The following is a 21,114-nucleotide window of genomic DNA, read 5'->3' on the forward strand; positions in this document are numbered from 1 at the left end:
AATATGCCATAGACTGGGTGTCTTAAGTGAAAAACAGTTATTTCTCACAGTTCTGGAAGCTCAAAAGTCCAAACTCAAGATTCCAGCAGATCTGGTGTCTGGGGAGGGCATTCTTCCTAATTGGCAGATGGCCGTCGTCTTCTCATATCCTCACATGGGGAGAGCAAAGAGAGGAGAAACAAGCTCTCTTTTTACAAGTGCACTAATCCCATTCCTGAGGGCTCCACCCTCATGATCTAATTATGTCCCATGGGCCCCCCCAACACCATCACCTTGGTGGTTAGAATTTCGACGTATGAACTGGGGGCAACACACAAACATTCAGTCCATAGCCAGGGGAATCAATATACCTATGTGGGGAAACCACAGTCCCCACTCTTACCAGGATGCCCTTCTTGTGAGGCTGGTGGGGTCTGGATTGGTCTTTCAGATGTGGGCCTTCAGGAGGAAGGAGCTAAAGCAGGCCTTTCTGTCCACCAAAGTGCTTGCCAGAAAGCATGTTGTGCTCCATGAACACCCTTGTTCACTTAAGTTCGACGTTGGGATTTGGGTCAAGACCACCGCCCCATTCTTACTTGAGAGAGGCAGTATAGCATAGTGACCAAGTACTTAGCCTCTCGATGCAGACTGCCTAGTGTCAAACCTTGGTCCTACCACTTACAAGCTACTGTGAGGTCTTAGACACACAAGTTAAAAATGAGTGGCCCAAAAGAGGGGATTCTTTGATGGAGACAGAAAAATCATTCCAAGAAGGTCCTTGTATTGTTAACAGCTTGCAAAGCATTTGGCACAGCATGCATAGTGTTTAAGAGCTTGGGAGATAGATTATGTGGCTTCAAATTCTGTTTCTCCACTTAGTAGCAAGTGACTTGACCTCCATCGGCCTCAGTTTTTGTATCTGTAAAATAGGGATGCTAATATTACCTACTACGTAGGGCTGTTGTGAGGATTAAGTGAGTTAATGTATGATGAGCACTTGGACCAGTGTCTGGCACAGTGTGAGCACTTAAATATTTGTTAGTTCTCACTGTATTATCATCATTATCCAAACATCACCTTGTATCTGGTGCTGTTTTGATGGACCAAGGGAGTATATAGATAGAGTTTTGCCATCTTACGGGCAAAGTCCAATGTGGAGATCATAAAATTTCTGCACTGGGAAAGTTCTCTGGGATCCAGACCTTACAAAATTAGCATCACTGCAGACCTGCTGGAAAACATCTCAGAGAGTCACAAAACATGACATTAACTGGAAATGGGCCAAGACAGATTCTAAAAAAACATCAAACCACAAGTGTACAAATGCTGAGTAATATTCCACTTGGAGGCTGCAGAGATCTAGTATTGGGCAGGATGGGCACTGCTTTCTGGGAACTAAGGAACCTCACCCTGCAGGGCAACAGCCCTCCACACACGTCATCTTAGGGGGAAAGGGGAAAGGTGGCATTAGTGTGTGGTCAAGAGAGGTCTGGCACTAGCATTTTTTTCTCTCCAGGAAGGCAGAGCTGCCACGGGCAGGTGTCTACACCAGGATTTAGGTTAGGGGCCACCGCTTATGGCACAAGTTTTGCTATAGTACCTCACTTGCCTCCTTAAAGTCAGGTCCTGCTGACTGAAGGAAGAGAAGGGAGGCAAGGATGTTGTCCTAACATATTACACACCCGGGGAATCCAAAGTTGAGAGAGTAGCATGTGGCTGGAGGCACACTGTTTTCACTGAAGTCCCAAAGATGTGGGTCGGGTGAAATTGGAATTGGAACCTGGCAATTTGACTTTGAAGGGATCTAGATGGAACCACACATGAGATAGAGCTGTTTGGTGGACAGAGCAGAGCGCTTGTGCAAAGGAAAATGTGATATTCTGGAAATATACTTGAAAATGTCATCAAGGGAAGATTGTGAGGGGCCCTCAAATGCCTGATGAAGGATTTTAAAATTTAAAGTGTGTCTGTTTATTTGTATATTTATTTGTAATAGTTCACATGGCTCAAAAATCAAAAAGTCCCATAGTACGTTATAGTGAAATGTCTCTCTCCTATCCCTATTCCCTCATCACCCAACTCCCCACTGCAGAGGTAACTGATGTTTCATGTTTGTTTCCAGGGATATCCTATGCATGTACAAGGAATAAGATGTGCATGTGCGTTGTGCATATGTGTCCTTTTCTCACAAATGCTAACTTTTTTCATTTTACAGTATAGTTTAGAGATCATTGGCATTATTATATGAAGAATTTCCTTTTTAACAGCTGCATAGTAATCCACTATGTGGCTGAATCACAATTCATTTAATCTATCCCAAAGTAATGGATATATATGTCACTTTCCATGTTTTGCTATTACAAATAATGCTACAATAAATAATTTTGCAAATAGGTCATTTTGCATGTGTGTGACTCTATTTGTAAGATAAATTCCTAAAAGCATCTACCACTAGGTCAAAGTGTAGGCCAACAAACTTGAATTCCAATCTGTAATAGGGATGCATTGAAAATTATTGGCCAAAGCATGCATGTACGTACAGTATTTTAAGAAACCTACTTCATATATAACTAACTAGATATGACAGATGATGAAAAAGAGTCTAAGGTTACTCCAAGTTCATTAATAAAAAGGACTGGGACAGCCAATACTTGAGTATAATGGAGTATTTTCCCACCCATGGGCCATCTGCTTTCCCATCTCCATACCATACCAGCTTCCACTCTGCCTCAACCAGACAATGGGGGGAGAAGGGCTGGGAGCTTCATGGATGAGAATTACTTTAAAGAACCAGAGAGATGAAAGACATCATCAAATAGATATTGATAGAAATAGAAAATGCTAGACATGGGGTTGGCTAATGAGCAAATGAAAACCCAAAACACATTGGCCCCCAAATAAAGAAAATCTCTGATCTTCTAATTATCCAAGAAAATTTTAACTAAAATATTAATCTGGGGGAAATGAAAAGGTAGAAAGAAAGAGTGCAGATTTGCCTTCACTTTCCTTGCAACTGGAAGGCCTGGAGTTGGAATATTCTGACAATAAATTTAAAAGAAACAGCTTCCAACAGAAAGTGATCCCTGCAGATTCTGTCCTCAGAACCCATAGTCTCAGATTTGAACCATGACCTCCACTGCTCCCCGACACCCACCAGTGGTGTGTGAGGGGAGACCAAGGTCCCGTCGGACTGTGCAGCAAGTTCAGCCTGCGGATGCCCAGCTCCATAGTAATGGGAGACAGATGCCAGCTCAGCTCAGCTTACTGATTACCTGGGAACTCCTCTAAGTAGACCATGCTTTGGCTAGCATCCTATAATTCAACCGTCCAGTTAACCTTTTAAGTGAATAAAAGACAAATACAACAACAACAGGGCCAAAGCTATGTGTTGGTGGTGATGACAGGCAATCCTTTAGGATGAGAAAGGATCCTTGCCAGGTAAAAAAAATACAGAGACTATCTATAATCTGCTCGACCTCTTGGGGAGCATGCGCTAAAGTATTTGGTGGTGTGTGTATGTGTGTATGTGTGCACGTGTGGTGTGGTGTGTGCCACAGGAAAACACTAGGGAAGGGGCAGGACCTCTTTTGCTCTCTGCTCTGCCCCCAGTGGTTAGAATAATGCCAGGGGCATAGTAGGCACTCCATAAACACTGGTTCAAAGAATAAATGCATTCACTGTGAATGAGTGAATGTATGAACAAATCCATCGCATGCGTATTCCCTTGCCTGTATTTATGTATATCATTACCTAACACAAATCTATCCATGCTCGTGGATATCCATTTGTCTTATGTTTTTCACTTATGAAATAACATTGAATCATTTTGTAAGTAGCTCCAAATGAGCCCTATAGATTTTGCCAACTCCTCTCTTTGCCAGCCCCTTACTTATTAGTGTTCCCCTGAGTGCCGTCCTTGGCTGCTTCTCCTTTTCTCTCTCCCAGAGAAAGCTCATCCATGGCTTCCACCCTCATCGATGTGGGCTGATGACTTCCCAAACTCTCTCCGTCCTGGAATTCCCTCATGACTTCCAGATCCGGGTATCTGCCTCTCACCTCCATATCTGCACTGGGGTGTTCTAGAGGTACCTCAGAATCAGCATGTCATCAACGGAATTTATGACCTTGCCCCTATCAAATTTGTTCCTTTCATTCACTCTGTATTTATTTTTCCACAAGAGCTAAAGAATAAAAATACAAAGGAGTGTTATCTTGAGTAGCTGTCATGTTTACTGTGGAAAACACCACCCTCTGTTGTAGAGTAAGTTCCGTTTTCTAGTCCAGAGCTTCCCGAGTGTTGTGCTAGGCTCTGCCATGACTGGGTTAGAGGTTGGTGCCCAAGAAATCAACCCAAAGAGACTAGGGCATTTAAGCACTAGGGCCAGTGCTTTAAGTTTGAGGCTCCTCATCCATTTACCCTGTTTCCTATGTATGCCACATCACAAAGAGGGTTTGGAAGCATTGATAGTGTCTTGAATCCCCCAAATATCAATTAATTCTCACCTAAACATTTTGCCCACACCATAGTGAATGTTCATATCGGTGACCCTCTTCCACAGCAAGATCCTAACGGCCAAGTGAGTCATCAAATAATACTCGATTAAATCCCTTAGTGTCTAGGAAATTTGATTGATTTTGTTATGGAATCAGAGTCTAGAATATAGGGAAACACTTAACCGTTTCTCTAACTATCTCTCACTTACAAGTGATGTCATCAGGACCTGAGGTTAGGTTACTCGCCTTGGATGATACAGAGCGTTTGCGGTAGGAGCAGCCTGAGAAGCTGGAAGTAGATGCCCAGGCCAGAGCTCTCGTGCTCCCAGCATTACACCTTCTGACCCACTCTCTAGCGCCCTCTTCCAGAACTGAACTCTTTATTTAGAGCAAACACACAGTGCTTGTCTACTAACCTAAACACTTAGGCTAAACATGCTTTGGCCTTTTCTTGCGAACTAACAGAGCTTTATTGTCTTTGCTTCTTGAGATCTAATTTCCAGGCTCCGTCAGTGATGAATTAAGTAATTTTCAAAAAACGGTTTATTTTTATAAGAGATGATTAAATTCCAGAGTTTGGCCTTGAATATGGAAAGTGAATGTTTTAATTTTACCCCTGTTAGTATATTTTTCCTTGCCAGAACAATGGCTTTTTTGCCTCAGTTTCAACTCTAGAAGTAAGAAAAATCATTTTGAAATAGTTTATCTTACATTTGAGAATGTAAATGGAGATATGATAAATACAAAAATCAAATAAGTGAAAGGAAAACACCCTTTGAACAGGGACCACACATTGATGATAAAGATAAGGGTGGCAAAGTTCAGGCTCCCAGAGCTTGTGAAAACATCATGACTGTTTTCAGAAAAACAAAACAGCATCAGCCTGAGCAGAGCATTTCCCAACTTTAGAAAACTTGGACATTTATAATATTTAAAAGTTAGACCAGGGGCTGGGCACTGTGGCTCACGCCTGTAATCCTAGTACTCTGGGAGGCCAAGGCAGCAGGATCGCTTGAGCTCAGAAGTTTCAGACCAGCCTGAGCAAGAGCTAGACCCCATCTCTATGAAAAATAGAAAAATCAGCCAAGTGTGGTGGCACGCACCTGTAGTCTGAGCTACTCAGGAGGCTGAGCCAAAAGGATGGCTGGAGCCTAGGAGTTTGAGATCGTAGTGAACTGTGATGACACCAGCCCAGGAAACAGAGTGAGACCCTGTCTCAAAAAGAAAAAAGCTAGACCAGGAACTATTCAGGGCCAACATGGTCCACATCTGGATGGTGAACTTCTCAACATTTTAATATAAATCAGCTTAGTATATACTAACACAAGTAAGGAATGCCTTATAGAAGTTGACAATTATGTTGCAAACATTCTTGTGTGAAATCTAACTTAAATACTGAAAAATAAGGTAACTGAGTGTCTAGCAAACACTGATCTTCAGAATTTTTGGTCAAAATGCCTAAATCAGTGGAACTAAAGGCAAAAAATACCAACATGTTTGTGGCCTCTCTCTCTGTCCACATCTCTCCTTTCATCTCCTTCGCTTTCTTTCACTTCTGCAAAACTCTCTTCTGTATTAGGTTTGGAATCCACAGTGCACCTGGATTTATTTCTGTACTTTGCACAAGGCAAACTGCATTAAATGCAATCGTTTGAGACTTCAGCCCTCATGGACACATGTGCTTTTCTGCTGAGGGCTTAGGCTGCTCCACCTGCAAGCTCTCCTCAGGGAAAGCCTTTTTAGGACAGGTTCCTGCTGGGCTTGAGGCCTCACTAGGGATCACACAAAACCTACAAAAGCCTATTCCCACCTTTTTATAATTGTTTCTGGTTTTCAAAGGAAGAAGACCTTTTGTGGCGTCTAGTGCTATCTTTATATGATGACTCACCTGTCTCTTTGGCCTGGTACTTTCCTGTTTCACTCAGTCCTGCCTCCCCACCTGTTTCTGTGGCTTCTTCATATGGTGTCTGGTACACAGCCTGCTCTCTACTCCACACACCTTCCTGGCACAAATGGAGGCAGTTTGGGGGCTGTTCCCCTGGCCTCCCATGAGCTACTCAGATCTCGGCTCTTGGTCAGTCTCGTGGGCCTACCACCTTCTGGACTCTGAGCCAGCCTGATGGAAACAGACAGGCCATGCACTACCTCAGCTCCACACCTGGGCTAGACCCATAATCCAACAGGCTTCTCCGGCAGGCCCTTAAAGTGTTGGGAGAAGCCTAAGAGTCCAAGAGCCTTAAGTTGTCCTCTTCATTAACCATTACCGGCTATGTCCTCCAGGCCCCAACTGGGTCAAGAGTCCTCACTCTGATCCTAACTCTTGCCAGCCCTCTCTCTCTTTGAGAACTAGGTCTTTCTCCTACAATTGCCCTGCCACATTGGATCTCATTGAATTTTATACCTAGCCAAACCAAGGCCAAGTTTGCCCTATAACTTTGAATATTGAGTATTAGACAACCAGACATCCCATCAGGAGCTAGTCTTTCCACCAAGCCAGCTCTCCTGTCCCAACTCCCCATAACCTCATCTTTCTTCCCTTCCCCAGCCTATGGCCGGGACACCTGTATACCTGACAGCAGAAACTACCCATGTCAGCCGACTGATTTTCTAGATGCACACATATGGGCCATCTGTCTCATTCTCCAACTTTCTCAGTTCACTGGTTAAGCCCACCTGCCTGTAATTGTTTCTGATTTTCAAAGGGAGAAAGGTTTTGATGGGGCAATGTGCATTGCTTTGACCTACTTGGCTATCACTAAAAAAATGTTCCTTCCCCCTATCACTGACTAAAGGCTTCACCCATGACCTGGTTTCCTCCTTGGAGGCAGGAGTCTTCCCAGGCTCCTACCAGCCTACAGTTGCCAGATTTAGCAATTAAAGATACAGATGCCCATTTGTATTTGAATTTCAGATGAACAGCACAAGTATGTCCCACGCGATATTTGAGACATGCCTATACTGTTGTTTATCTGAAATTCAGAGGTAGCTGGGCATCCTCTATTTAACCTGGCAACCCTTCTCCAGCCTAATGAGCAGGATCCAGACAATAGATCCTCAAAAGATAACCAAAATATGCTCCTTGGTTGTGGCCATGGAATTCCTCTGTCCAGCAGGGACTGAGTGGCTAATAGGAACCATGCACAGTTACGCCTTCATCACACATTTTTGATCCTCACTAATAAAAAGACATATTAAGACTTTGGGAATGATGTCGCATAAAGGGGAAGGAGTTCTGACAAGCCCAGATATCACAATTTAAAAAAGGCTTTGCTTTTCCAGATTTTTATGCAATGCTCACTCCTAGAATTACATCACGGAACAGTTTTGGCTTATTTAAAATCTTACTTCTGCCTTGGCTGACATAAGAATCGCTCACATAGGAAAATATTCAGACAGTTCGCCCATGATTTCCCAGCTGCAGATGCTCAAATGTTCTACCCATTCCAGTCATCCTGGCAGAAAAATCCAGGCCTAATGGCACACACACAAAAAAACACTTAGAAATCACATGGGCACCACAGAAGTGATGATAAATAGAGAAGAGCACATTTGCTTAAGGAAGTTGGTTAAAATTGGTGTTCAGGGGTCTATTACTCCAAGGAGCATTGCAGGAAAGTGACATGTGGTGATGTCCTCCTTGAGATACTTCCAACCTTCTGGGCTGGGCAACAAACAAGAGCTCAGAAGAAGTGGAGGATGAAATAAGCTGCCCACCAGGAGCTTCTATCCTGGTGGACTCATCAGAACCCACATGTACTCAGGAGGGGGACTCTTCATAAATCTATAGGAGAGAAAGTCTGTCCTCCCCTCTCCCCATGAGGACATAATATTGAAGGAACATTTCAGATTCACACACTTCCTGCTGCACTTGCTTCTCTGCCTGCCTGGTGAGATTAAACTGCTCCACCTCTGGCTCTCTTTTGGACCTGCCAGAACTCAAACAGGCCTGGGCTCTTGCTTTGTGACAACCACACTTGCATCAGGCCCCAGGGTCCAGATCTGGGGGAATGAATAGGTGACCAGAGCCGACTCCTCTAAGCCAGTATCCAGAAACTCTGAATCTCAGCGTAACAAATTTAGTACCACATTTACTGCCTGTGTCTTTTCCCAATGGATTCAGAACACATGTGAGATTAGAGCCCTCACTCCAACCAAATCTTCAACCTCACCAAAAGAAGCTTTCCAAACTCTGAAGGCCTCCTATGGATATGAAGGAGAACAGAACGGGGCCACACTGAGTGTTTAAGTACTTGGGGAGATGAAATTATTTCTCTGGAAGTAGCATTAGAAAGGCCTTTCTGAAGGAGATAATTTTTTTAATCAAACTGAAAGGGATATGATGGCATGGGCTGAAGAATAAGCATTTCTGAAGACAAAACAGGGCACGGACATAAGGCAGGTGCTGGTCTGGGTCATACCGAGCAAAGGGGATGGGGAGACGAGTAACTGGCTTGGAACTGAGGGCTTGTGTGTAGAAGAGTGAGTGAGGACGTGTCCCTGGGGAGACAGACAGCAATGCACAGTGTGTGGCGGACGACTGCCCAGCCCTCCTTGCCCCTCTTAGATGTCATCTCCAGCACCAAATCTGTCCCCAAGAAGGAGGAAGTAAATGAGCCTAAGGTGAATGATTCAATGTCAAGTCACTTGTGTCCCATGCCTCCCTGGTGACCTAAGACCAAACACCATTTGACTGGACCACTTCTGCACATTTCCAAGTTCTTTAATTCTTAATATTCTCATCTGAAAAGCAGGCCTGTATCACAGGGTTGATGTAAAGATCGCAATTCATATAAATAAAATCCCCTAGCAAAGCACCTGGAATCTAGAAACTATTTAACAATAGACAGCTATCATTATTATTATTATTCTTTTCTAAATATAATATAGAACAGTGGACACAGCATGGACTCAGAATCCAGTTGACCTTGGAGGCTGTCATAGGGCTCATTCTCCATGTAGCAGATGCCAAGATGGAGATCTGTGTCCAGAAAGGTTATTGATGCAGTTACAAACAGGGCAGCGAATCCCACGGGAGCTCTAACGCTCTGATGACCCTTCTGAAATGTCCTGCTTCAAGGCAAGGAGGTGGGGCCCTCATCCCCCCACATCCACCAATCATTGAGTGTGGGTTGGCCCTGGGAGGCTGTTGCCTTCAAGGGGAGGGCAATGCCTAGAGAGGGACTCGCCTGAGAGCTGCCAGCCAGTGGTTGGGGGAACCAGAGCCCCGGCCTGGCACATACCACAGCTTCCACTACAGGTACTCAATAAGTGGTCATAATTACCTTTGTTAACTGTCTCTGTGGGATTGGCTAGTGACTGGTCTTTATCCAAGTCTTTGTCCTGACTTGGTGAGTGTATGTAATATCTGGGTCTTTGATCATCCCATACACTTGGATGGTTGGAAACAGAGACTTGTAAATGCAAAGAAGGAATGGGATGAAATTGGTATTAGAACATTATGATCCTGGAATGGGGAGAAATAAAGATAAGAAGACCACCCAAGAGAATGCAGGAGTAGCCCAGGCTTGGAGTGCTGAGAGCTGACCATGGCAATAGTCATGTACATTGCAGAGGCCTGGGATTCCAGAGAGAGTAAACGCAGAGAGCAGAGGAACAGCAGGATTTAGTCATGCACCCAATGTGGTAAATTAGGGATGAATGGGAGCACAGTATCCTCTAAGGCTGTGAGCTGAGGATCTCAGGGGTTGGCAATTGGAGGTGACTGTGTATAACAGCACCATTTTGTAGAGAAATGTGACTAATTTTGTCTTTGACATGAAATGTCCTCCAGACAGATGGAGAAATGATAGCAAATAAACAATCAGACTGGTAATTTGACTAGCTAATGAGATTTTTTTAAATTAATAGACTTTTTTGCACTATCAGGCCTACAGAAAAATTGAACAGAAAGTACACAGAGTTTCCATGTACTCTCCAGTTTCTCCTATTATTAACATCCTGCATTAGTATGATACATTTGTTACAATTGATGAGCCAGTATTAATACGTTTTTAACCAAGATCCATAGTCTAAACATTAGGATTTGCTCTTTGTGTTGTACATTGTATGAGTTTTGAGAAATGTAATACATAAAAATATCCACCATTACAGAATCATACAGAGTAGTTTCACTGCCCTAAAAATCCCCTGTGTTCCATCTATCCATCCCTCCCTCCTCCTAAACCCCTGGCAACCATTGATCTTTTTACTGCCTCTCTAGTTTTGCCTTTTCCAGAATGTCACATAGTTGGAGTCATATGCTATTGTAGCCTTTTCAGATTGGCTTGCTAATGAGATTTTGAAATAGACTTTGATTTGCTTGAAAATTCATTTGATTTTAAACAAGGTAATAGTAAGAGCTTTGGTTGTACTCGATTCACCTTTATTCTTAAATAAACTTATTTTAAAGCAGACTTTATATCACTGTCACACATGCAAAAATAGTATCACCTGCCCTAATAGAGGACAAGTATGAAATATATACTTAGATACATTTAAATGTAAATTGTAAAATGATTATCCATGTGCTATCTAAAAACTAATCTTTCTTGCCACCTGTTGATGCCCACACTCTAGGAGATACTGACTTTGATGTTTCCCAGCCCCCACTTTTACTCCATCCCTTTGATCTGCAGCAGAGTGTCTGGGAAGAGAGAAGACCAAAGGAAATTACACTTGCCACCTTTAAGTGTTTGAAGAGCTGCCAAGTAGAAGGAGAAAGGGAACATTCAATAAATGCCCACCATGTGCCAAGCACCATGATGGATGGCTAAAATATATTATTTGGTCCAAACTCCACAACAGCCCAGGTGATAGGGATTTTGATCTTCATCCAAGAGATCAGGAAGCCAAGGTTTTGAGGGATTCTATTAATAACTTGCCCAGCTACTTAAGTGATGGAATGGGGCTCAAACCCAGTAACTCTATCCATTTGTCTGGACTATGTGGCCCATCAAGGAGAACGAGACTTATTGTTTGTTGCTTTAGATAGCAGAAATAGACCAAATGTTACATAAGCATATTTCAGCTCAGCCGCAGAACTTTCCTTGTGCTATCATGGTCAAGCAGTGGAAACAGGCTGCTTTGGGAAGTAGTGAGCTTTCTTTACTATGAGTGTGCAGAGACCCTGGCTGGGGACCACCTAGACAGGAAGCCACAGAGGGTACATCTCACCAAATGGGAGGTAGGCACAGGACTTCTAAGCCCTTCTAGGCCAAACATTCTGTAACTCCAAGCCTCCTGGCTCCTTCTGCTAACACCTAAACTTCCAAAGAAGTTGCTGACTTGTTTGAATGTCAGCAGAGCAGTAAATACTACTTTGGTACACCTCAAGCTTTCTGAAAACCATATTCTTTCTGCAGCCTTTATTAGGGCATCACATGAAAGACAGAAGGCATTAAAACAACTGTTTCCAGATGGATTTGATGAGTTGAGTTACTGGAAAAACCATGTCATTGAAGGCTAACATGCTTCTGGACACCAGGAAAACTTATTCCATAAGTCTATCAATATCACCTTGGATAGAGATAAAACAGCCTCCCTGCAAATAAATATGTTGAACCGTGACTTGGGTAACAGCTTGCTGTTTAGCAAAAGGCTCTGAAATTAATCTTCTCTTTTATGAGTAGATATTGCCACTTACTCCAGGATGATACATGGATAATGTTTTAGCTAATCCTTTAGCATCTTTATTTAACTACCCTTTGAGCAACGAACTTCTGCCTATGAGTTCCTGGTAATGCCGGCATGGAACATAAACATATAGCAGACTCTTATGCTACCTCTGCTTTATTGGGTGAACAAGTTAACAGTTCTAAAGTACAAGTATCTATAATTCAAAAAGCAGAACCAACTCCTTTAGAGCCTACTTTTTATGTGAGTTGCCACAGGAATAGCTCAGGAAATCACCACTAATTTGGAATGTCTTCATTAATAATTAGGTATGTACAGATAATGAAAACCATGATTTTTCTATGTCCTGCTCTGAAAGAACCGCAAAGTCCCAGTCACTGGATAGGCCAACACCATCTCACTAAGAGCCTGTTGAATCGAAAAGAAATGTGCTCAGAGCTGCCTAAGGAATTCTCTAAAGGGAAAAGCCAATGTATGTTTAGCTCTCTCCTCAGCCACCCTTTGCGCCACCAGAGGTAGAGCATGAGCTTTCCTAAGGTGACTTTCATGGGGGCACAGGATGCAGCCAATCCTCTGTTCTGTTAATCTCTGGACTCACAGCTCCATCATGTCAGGTACTTGAACACCTCTATAACCAGGGCACTCAGGACCCGCCTTGGGGCTTTCATAGTCCTCCAACTCAGACATACCAGCCACCCTCCGATGTCATACTGGAGTAGGTTTTCAAAAAAAATAGAGACTTTGATTCACTCTGTCCATCAAATATCTATAACACAACACTAAAATATAATCAAATGAAAAACGTACAAGTTTTGCACATCTTATTACTTGATCTATGGAGACTCTTTAGTAACTCTCTCATACATGATTCACAAGGGTTTTATGAACCATTGAAACCTTCTTAGTAGTGCATAGTAATATCGTTTTTCAATAAATTCTTCTGTTTAGGTTCAGAAGAGGCAGACTGGCCCTATCTTCAGACAGCCAGACAAACTCCACTTGGTGGAAAAGTGTGAACCCATTCTCCTTGAACCCAAGGCTACCGCCACCAACTTTCCTTTTTTTTTTTTTTTTTTATGAAAACAGTCATTTCCTCTTTTCTGGCAATGGCAACAACATCCAAATGCAGGTATGCTGAAATAAAGAACCCTTTTCCCACTTGAGTCCCTATTAAGATCAGTATGGCAGTTATAATGCTTGTGTTCATCGTGGAAATTATCTTAAATCAGTTTTGCGTGTACTTAGTACTACATATAAAACAAATATGCAGAGTAGGTTTCAAATTGTGGACATGTCAGAAAAATAATATTTATAAAGTGTTGTTCCTGCTCTATTCTGTCCCTCTTTTCTCCAGAAGATACATCCCTTTCATCCTCTCTGCAAGGCCCATGGAGCCAAGCAAGGGCTGATACCATTGGCTGCTGTTTCATGAGGCCCCAAATATTCCTGAGCTGAAGCAAAGTTGCAGCAAAGGTCCAAGTAGCCTTCTTTCTCCTGAAATGCTGATACAAGTTACCCAGGGTGAGGAGAGGAAAGGAAACAAATATCTATTGAGGACAGATGGGAAACCAATGACTGTACATTCTCATCCAATCCTGACAGCCATCTGGTGAAGTCAGAGGAATCACCATCCCCAGCAAGTGATGCTCAAAGTCATATTAACTTGCAATAGCATCAGAATCCCAGGCTTCTATCTGCCTCCAGAATTCATTCTTTTCCCATTACCATATTATGCTGACTCCCTTAAATTCTTTGTGTAGACTTGGGCTCTGGTTCTTCAGTCTCCATCACAGCCTCAGTGAATGGTTGTGCAGTTTGTGCCTTGCACAAAGAGACCAGGGTGAGAGGCAGGAAGGGGTGAAAGCTACCCTGCACTCTGCCCGGAAAGCCATATTTCCTCCTAGGGTTGTGCATTAGTTTCCTAGGTCTGCTGCAATAAATTACTGCAAACTGACTTAAAACAACAGAGATTTATCCTCTCACAGTTCTGGAGGCTAGAAGTCCTAAATCAAGGTGTTGGCCAGGTTGGTTATTTCTGGAGGCTCTGAAGAAGAATTTATTCCATGCCTCTCTCCTGGTTTCTGCCAGCTGCCAGCAATACTTGGCATTCCTTGGCTTGTAGTGGCACCACTCCAGTCTTTGCTTCTGTCATCACGTGGTCCTCTTCTGTGTTTCTCTTCCTCTTCTAATGACACCTATCATTGGATTTAGGGCCCATTTGGGTAACCCAGGATGATCTCAATCTCAAGATTCTTAACTCGATTACATCTGCAAGGATCCTTTTTCCAAATAAGATCATATTCACAATGATCTCTACTAGGGATTAGGACTCAGACATATATTTTGGGGGTCACCATTCAAACCACTACAAGTTATATCTACCTGGAGGAAGAGCAGCTTTTTTAAACTGTCATACCCAAAGGAGATGTGCTTTTCTCTTTAGCACACAGGCACCTGTGGGCTGATGGAGCTCTGGTCTCCTTGGTGTGTTCCCTGATGCCTGCGACATGTGTGTCAGTCTAGACTTTTGATCCATTCTTTCTGTTCATGCCACGTAAGCCTTTAACCCACACCTGGCCTCAACAGCTTCCTCAGCTCCTGTTACCTCTCTGAGGAGTAGAGCCTGGTGAATTCAACATGTGGTCAGGGGCTGACTTTAGGTCCACTTTTGGGGTCATACGGAGGATGACTGGCCCCAAGGGCAGAGGCTAGGCTTGGCAAGAGGCAATGAGGGGTGGTACTGAAGAAAAGCCATGGCTGTAATGGCAGGCAGTGGCCTGGGTTAGCAAGCAGCATCCAGGAAAGTTGTCTAAAGGGCTCCAAGCTCACAGCAGCAAGAAGGGAATTACAGCCATCTTGGGAAGGTCACATGAGAGGCAGGAGGAAGCACAGGGAGAGAAGAGGTATATGTTAGCCACCCAGGTACTAGGCCTTCAGAGGGGGATCTGACAAGATAATCTCACGTAGTATCACATTCAGGGCCCAACATTAGGACCAGATCCGGCAATAAAAGTGACATGCTGCAGTGCCCAGAATGGGGCTGTAGTCTCTTCGATCTCTCCTGCTAATGGTTGGGATCTGTTTGGACCTCTCAGCTACACCACTGGAGAGAGAAGACTAGCGCCAACCAGGGCCTCTCTGCTAGGTCCCTTGACAGGCTCAAGTACCCACTATGATGTCCCCATCCCTTCTGACCCACCCTCCACGTCTGCCCTTGCACTCCATGTCTATTCTTGGCAGTTGTGATCCAGCCTTCTGCATTCTCCTGCTCAGCCTCCTTGATTTGTTTTGGTTCACACCATCCCAGACCATGCCCTGAGTCTAGGCTTGAACAACCCAATGCTGGCAATGGGTGAGACAGAGGAGAACTTACAAAGTACATGAGCTTTCCTTGGAGAATTTCCAGTGGAGCTAAAGCAAGAAGCAAGCAGAAACTCACGGCGATTTTATTTTTGGACTTTGTGCCACCAGTATAAGTGAGTAAGAATAGCTGTTCAAAGACTTTCTAAGAATGCTCATGTGCAAAAAGGCTTGCCCGGATTGATTTCAGAAAGCAAACCTAAATTCCATTCCAGGAACTGTACAGCCTCACAAGTCCTTCAGCTTCTAAATAAAAATCCCTGGGAATCTAATAATAAAGTATTGACAGTGCACATGTTTTTGCAGGGTTTATATTTAGCAAACATTTTCCACTCTGAAAAGACTTCCTGCCAAGAATATCACATTCCGATAGATTTTGCCATATGATACTCGATGCTTATTTTATTGTCTCCCAAATCATCATTGTCACAGAATTTGGGGTTTATGATGGAAACATGAAGAGTCCATTCATCATTTTGTCTGCAGTCTGTCTCCAGATTAAGGATATTTACTGAGGGCCTACTGTCTGTAGTAAGTTGAACCAGACGAACGGAGAGCAGGGCTTACTACTGTGGCATGTGATGAGCTTGCTTGGAATTAGTGAGGGGTATGGCCAGAGAGGAAGGAGGCATCGGATGCCAGCAGTGAGTGTCTTCCTGAGGTCTGATCACCTAGACAATAGGAGTAGCTATTGTCTTGCACAGAGGAATCAACAATATGTCTATGATGACATCTGGCAATGATTCCTACGATTTAAAGAAGGAAGAGAATGGAGTGGGGAAGAAGAGTGGGACTTTTTGTTCAGTAAATAACAGGTGAGATGTGGTGGCCACAAAGATCTAACAGGAAGAGCACTGGGCTTGAATCTACAAGCGATTCACTTCAGTGAGCTTGTTCCCTCATCTGTGAAGTGGAACTATTAGTATCTATGTCACTAAGCTATTAGGAGGAATAAATGAGATCGCGGATGGCACAAAGTAGTCACTGAACAAACAAATGCTGACAGAATCTGAAGAGATGAATCCTGGAGACATTTTGGAATGAAAATCATTCTGCTTCACTGACTGTATCAAACAGGATTCCTAGTTGCAAGCAGAGAAACTGAGCATGGAGAGAAAGGAATTGATAGACGGGATATCGACCTACCAGCTCACACAGTTGGTGGGAAGGTTGGGGAAACAGGCTTGGAAAACAGGCAGGACCAGAAAGAAGACTGAGCAGCATTCAGTCACAGCCAAAATCAAGTCAAAAATCAATCCAGTGAGATCACCTCTGCTGCTGAGCACAGCGGAGCCATGCCTTGCACTGCCTGGCACTGGGCACAGACACTGTCCCCAGAAACCACACTGGCTGTTGCTGCTGCTCACCTGCCATGAGAGTGGAGTTCCCACTGTGCTTGCTTCTTTGTGTCTACCTAGGGCCTGACTCCCAGTGTGGGGCAGCTTGGGTGCCTCCCACCTCTGGGAAGCAAGTGTCCAGTATTTTCCATTTGTATAATGAGATGTGGCTGAGGCAGCCTGCCAAGACTCATAAATTGGAGGTGGGGGGGGTCTCCAAACTTGGAAATATATTCAAATTCTGGGCAGCCAGGAAAATGACAAATGTCTCTATCACTGACTGGTAAGTGAGGCCTAGTGGAGAGACAAGGCAAAGGTTATTTATTCTAAGTATAAAGCCCAAGGTCAGGGAAATTATTGTTCTGTTTTCAAAAGCTGGAGAATAATAACCTGATTTTTAACAGCTTTACTGAGACAATGTACATACATACTATAGAGTTCACCCATTTAAAGTGTACTATCCAATGAGTTCTAGCATATTGAAAGAGTTGTGCAACCATCACCATAATCTAAATTTAGAATATTTTTATCACCCCAAAAGGAAACCTTGTACCCACCAGTAGTTACCTCCCACCCCACCCTACACTCAGCTTTAGGAAACCACCAGTCTACCTCTGTCTCTCTGCATTTACCTATTCTAGACATTTCTAATAAACAAACAGGATCCTACAACATACAGGCTTTTGAGACTTGCTTCTTTCAGTTAGCATGTTTTTAAGGTTCATACATGTTGTAGAATGTATGTCATTATTTTTATCGCTGAACAATATTCTATTATGTGGATATACCACATTTTTTTAATCCATTCATCCCTTGATGAACGTTTGTGCTGTTTCTACTTTTTGTTGATTATGGATAATGCTGCCATGAACATTTGTGGGCAAGTTTTTGTGTGGACACATGTTTTAATTTCTCTTGGGAAGGTACCTAGATAGTAGAATTGCTAGGTCATGCAATAACTCCATGCTTAACATTTTAAGAAACTACCAAACTGTTTTCCAAAGTAGCTGCACCATTGTACACTCCCACCAGTAACGTACAAGTGTTCCAGTTTCTCCACATCTTGCCACTACTTGTTATTGTCTACATTTTTTATTATACCCATCTCAGCAGATATGAATAATAAACTGATTTTTAAGCTTGATAGTTTGCCATGATAGCGAATATCAAGAAAATCTATCCTGAATGCAGTTGGCTACCACCCTCATCATCATCATAGTTATGATCATTACTGAGGAGTCAATTTGATGAAGTAAAAAAAAGTGAAAGTCTTTATTTTTCTCAAAAGTTGCAATAAATCCTTTTTTTTTTTTTTTTGATTCTTGATTACATCTTGGACAGATTCCATAGTTTTCCACACACTTTTCGAAAAGGTATTAAAATTCCAAACCATTTAAACATTTCTATCTCAAATGTGTTTTAAATCTCATCTCCTTCCCTCCCCTCCCCTCCTGCTCCGGTTTGCCCTTTGTGGGAGAGATATGACATGAGGGGGAAGCACAGTCCCTTCCTTCATCCTCTCTCCTCCCCCAGTGGGACTCGGGGCAGGGCAGGATCGGGGAATTATAGTGATACTATCACTGTTCTTAATAATGGATTCATTTAATCCAGTTGCCCTGTGGAATAGGTACTATTATTATCTCTATTTTACATATGAGAAGCCAGAGCCACAGAGAGGTTAAATAATTCAACTAGGTTAAATAACTCCACTAAAGGCAGACAGTTAATAAGTGGCAGAGCCAGAATCCAAGCTCAAGTAGTCTGGCTCCAAAAATCTGTGCTCTTAACCATTATGCTACATTTGGAAAAGAACAAATATCACCTCACTTATCTGGGCAGCGCTGCCTCCCCAGGGTTAGTCATGGAGAAGTGTCTAGCTCCCACTATTGTTGGCTCTTCTCAAATTGTGGGATATGGAACAATGTTTTGTCCCACTTGACATCCTCTGGAAACCCATGAGTGAACGGGTACAAAAGCAAAGACCAAAATGTTAAGAACTGAATGCAGAAGATGACAAGAGAAGTGGAGAACACAAGTGACACACAGGAGTGGACGGTGCAAGGGGACCCAAGGAAGGACAGTATCTCAGGAAGTTTGCTTCAGAGCACAGTTAGCCTAGAGGCCAAGGAAGGTCCCAGAGAATGGGAGGATGATGATAATAAGAGCCTGAGGCATACAAAATGCCTCCAAGAACACAGGTTTGGAGGAACATTTTGGAGAAGGTGATTAAGTGGAAATAGAGAGTGAAATGTGGAAATTAATATCAAGTCGTTGAAGGAGAATATGCTGGGGGTGCTTCATTTTCCAATAAATGAGGAGGGGCTTGTTCACTTGTATGAAGGTGGGGTACCCACAATCACAGACAACATTCACGGAGCCCTGTCCTGGTGGGCTAAATTCCTTCCAGACATTATTTTTTTAGGCTCACAAAACCCCCAAAGACTGTTCTATTTATTATCATCTTCCTTTTCCAGATGCAGTTAGGAAACTTGGCCGAGGACCTGCAGCTGGGAAGTGCTGGGTCTGGTGCCCACACCTGTGTCCTCACACATTTTACTCTCTTAACTCTCAGCAGGTGGGACTTGGGCTAGGGGGAGAGAAATGGCTTCAAGCAGCCCTTTTGGAGACCTGCCAAGGAGAAATGGAGAGAAGACTAGTCAGGCCATGGTGAGGGCTACATCTGAGCAAGTGGCAGCTCATCGGGAGCCAGTGTTTACGCTTATACTTTGGTCCCAAATCCCTTGGGGCAGAGGGGCAGCAACGGGGAAAGTAGATGTGGGTAGAGCTGGGTTTGAAGATTGTCACAGGTGTGAAATGACCCCAATGGGTGAGAGGCTGAGACGATGGAATAGGCAGTCCTGAAATAGTCACCAGATGCCACCCACTGGATTCCCACTGGACCCCTGTAACCTCACTGGCCTTCCTAAAGAAGATTTATGATGGCCATGCATTTAAACCCTGTGCAGGTAGAAAGACCTTCCATCAGAATCTCCACTCTGCAGTATCCTCCCTCGGAAACGTCTTCTCCTTGCAATGAAGTACCAAGGACTGCCTTTTGCTTTTGCTACCATTCCCCATTTAATTGGATCCTTGTCAGTAATTTACACATTTATATGAGAGAATTCACGGTCCATGGCTTATTGGATTGCAGCCATTTACACATCGTACAGGGGAAGGTAATTCAGAGCCAGGGTTGGCTTAGCTGTGGCTTTAGGGGCTAAAAAGTGGTAGAATTCGGAAGAAGCATTAATCTGTTGGCTTCGTGGTCATGATTGAGAACTTGCCACATCTGAGGACCAGCCCTCTTGTCCAGGAAAATTCCCTGAAGTTCCTGTCAAGGAAGGACATATTCTATTCTTCCCTTCAGCCCCTAGGTACTTGCTTTTTCTGCCCTACACTCCATCTCAAGCTCCAGCGCCAGAAGGTCATCTACCTATTCTCTCAGGGATGTCCCTCACCACTGTCCCAAAGCTGGACAGCTCCACAGAGGGAGGTTTGAGACACAAGAGACTGGCTAGGGAACTTTTCAAAAGTGACCGGTGCAGACTGACGATAAGTGGGTCTCTTCCCAGTTGTCTTACTACATAAGACCCCTGAGTTTTTATATGACCCTCAGTGAAGGGGAGTATAGACTGCCCATAAAACAAAGACTAAATTTCCCCCAGACAGGTATAGAGGCTCAGAGCAGATTTAATATAATTTGAGAAAATAAAGGAATATGAGTTTTCTTATATCCAAGGATTGTACTTCAACTAATGTCCTCTATAGAGTAATTAGCATATTTTCAAGCAATCACCCAGGTGAGGATTTTTTTGACCTCTATAAATGCCTATCACCCTGAATCACTTGTGAATATTAAATTTATGTATCTAAAGTTTATGTTCCATGAAACACAACCACACTGCAGAATCTTTCACACTAATGCCATCCCCCTTCCTTTTAGACGTTTTTATTTCTGATTTGAACAAATAAGCACAATTATTCTCAGTGATTATGAATTAGTCATTAAAATTGACAAGAGGATTTGTCCAATTGATGCTTTTTTGGCATAGAACAAAGATGGTATTTTGCAAAAAGTACATACATGTGAACTTTCCCCAGAATTTTGCTATTATAAGATATTTTCTATTTTGCTATTTAAGATATTTTCTATTTTGCTATTTAAGATATTTTCAGGACATAATGGAATTATCATAAAAACATATTGCCTGAAACATATTGGATAAGCAATAAACATATTTTGAATGATGAGAACCACTTATCATCTTACATGTTGAAAACTTAGATAATAGAAAAATCCTTCTCTTTAGTC

This window comes from Lemur catta, chromosome 10 (genome assembly GCF_020740605.2).
Source record: "Lemur catta isolate mLemCat1 chromosome 10, mLemCat1.pri, whole genome shotgun sequence".
In the NCBI taxonomy this organism is placed as follows: domain Eukaryota; kingdom Metazoa; phylum Chordata; class Mammalia; order Primates; family Lemuridae; genus Lemur; species Lemur catta.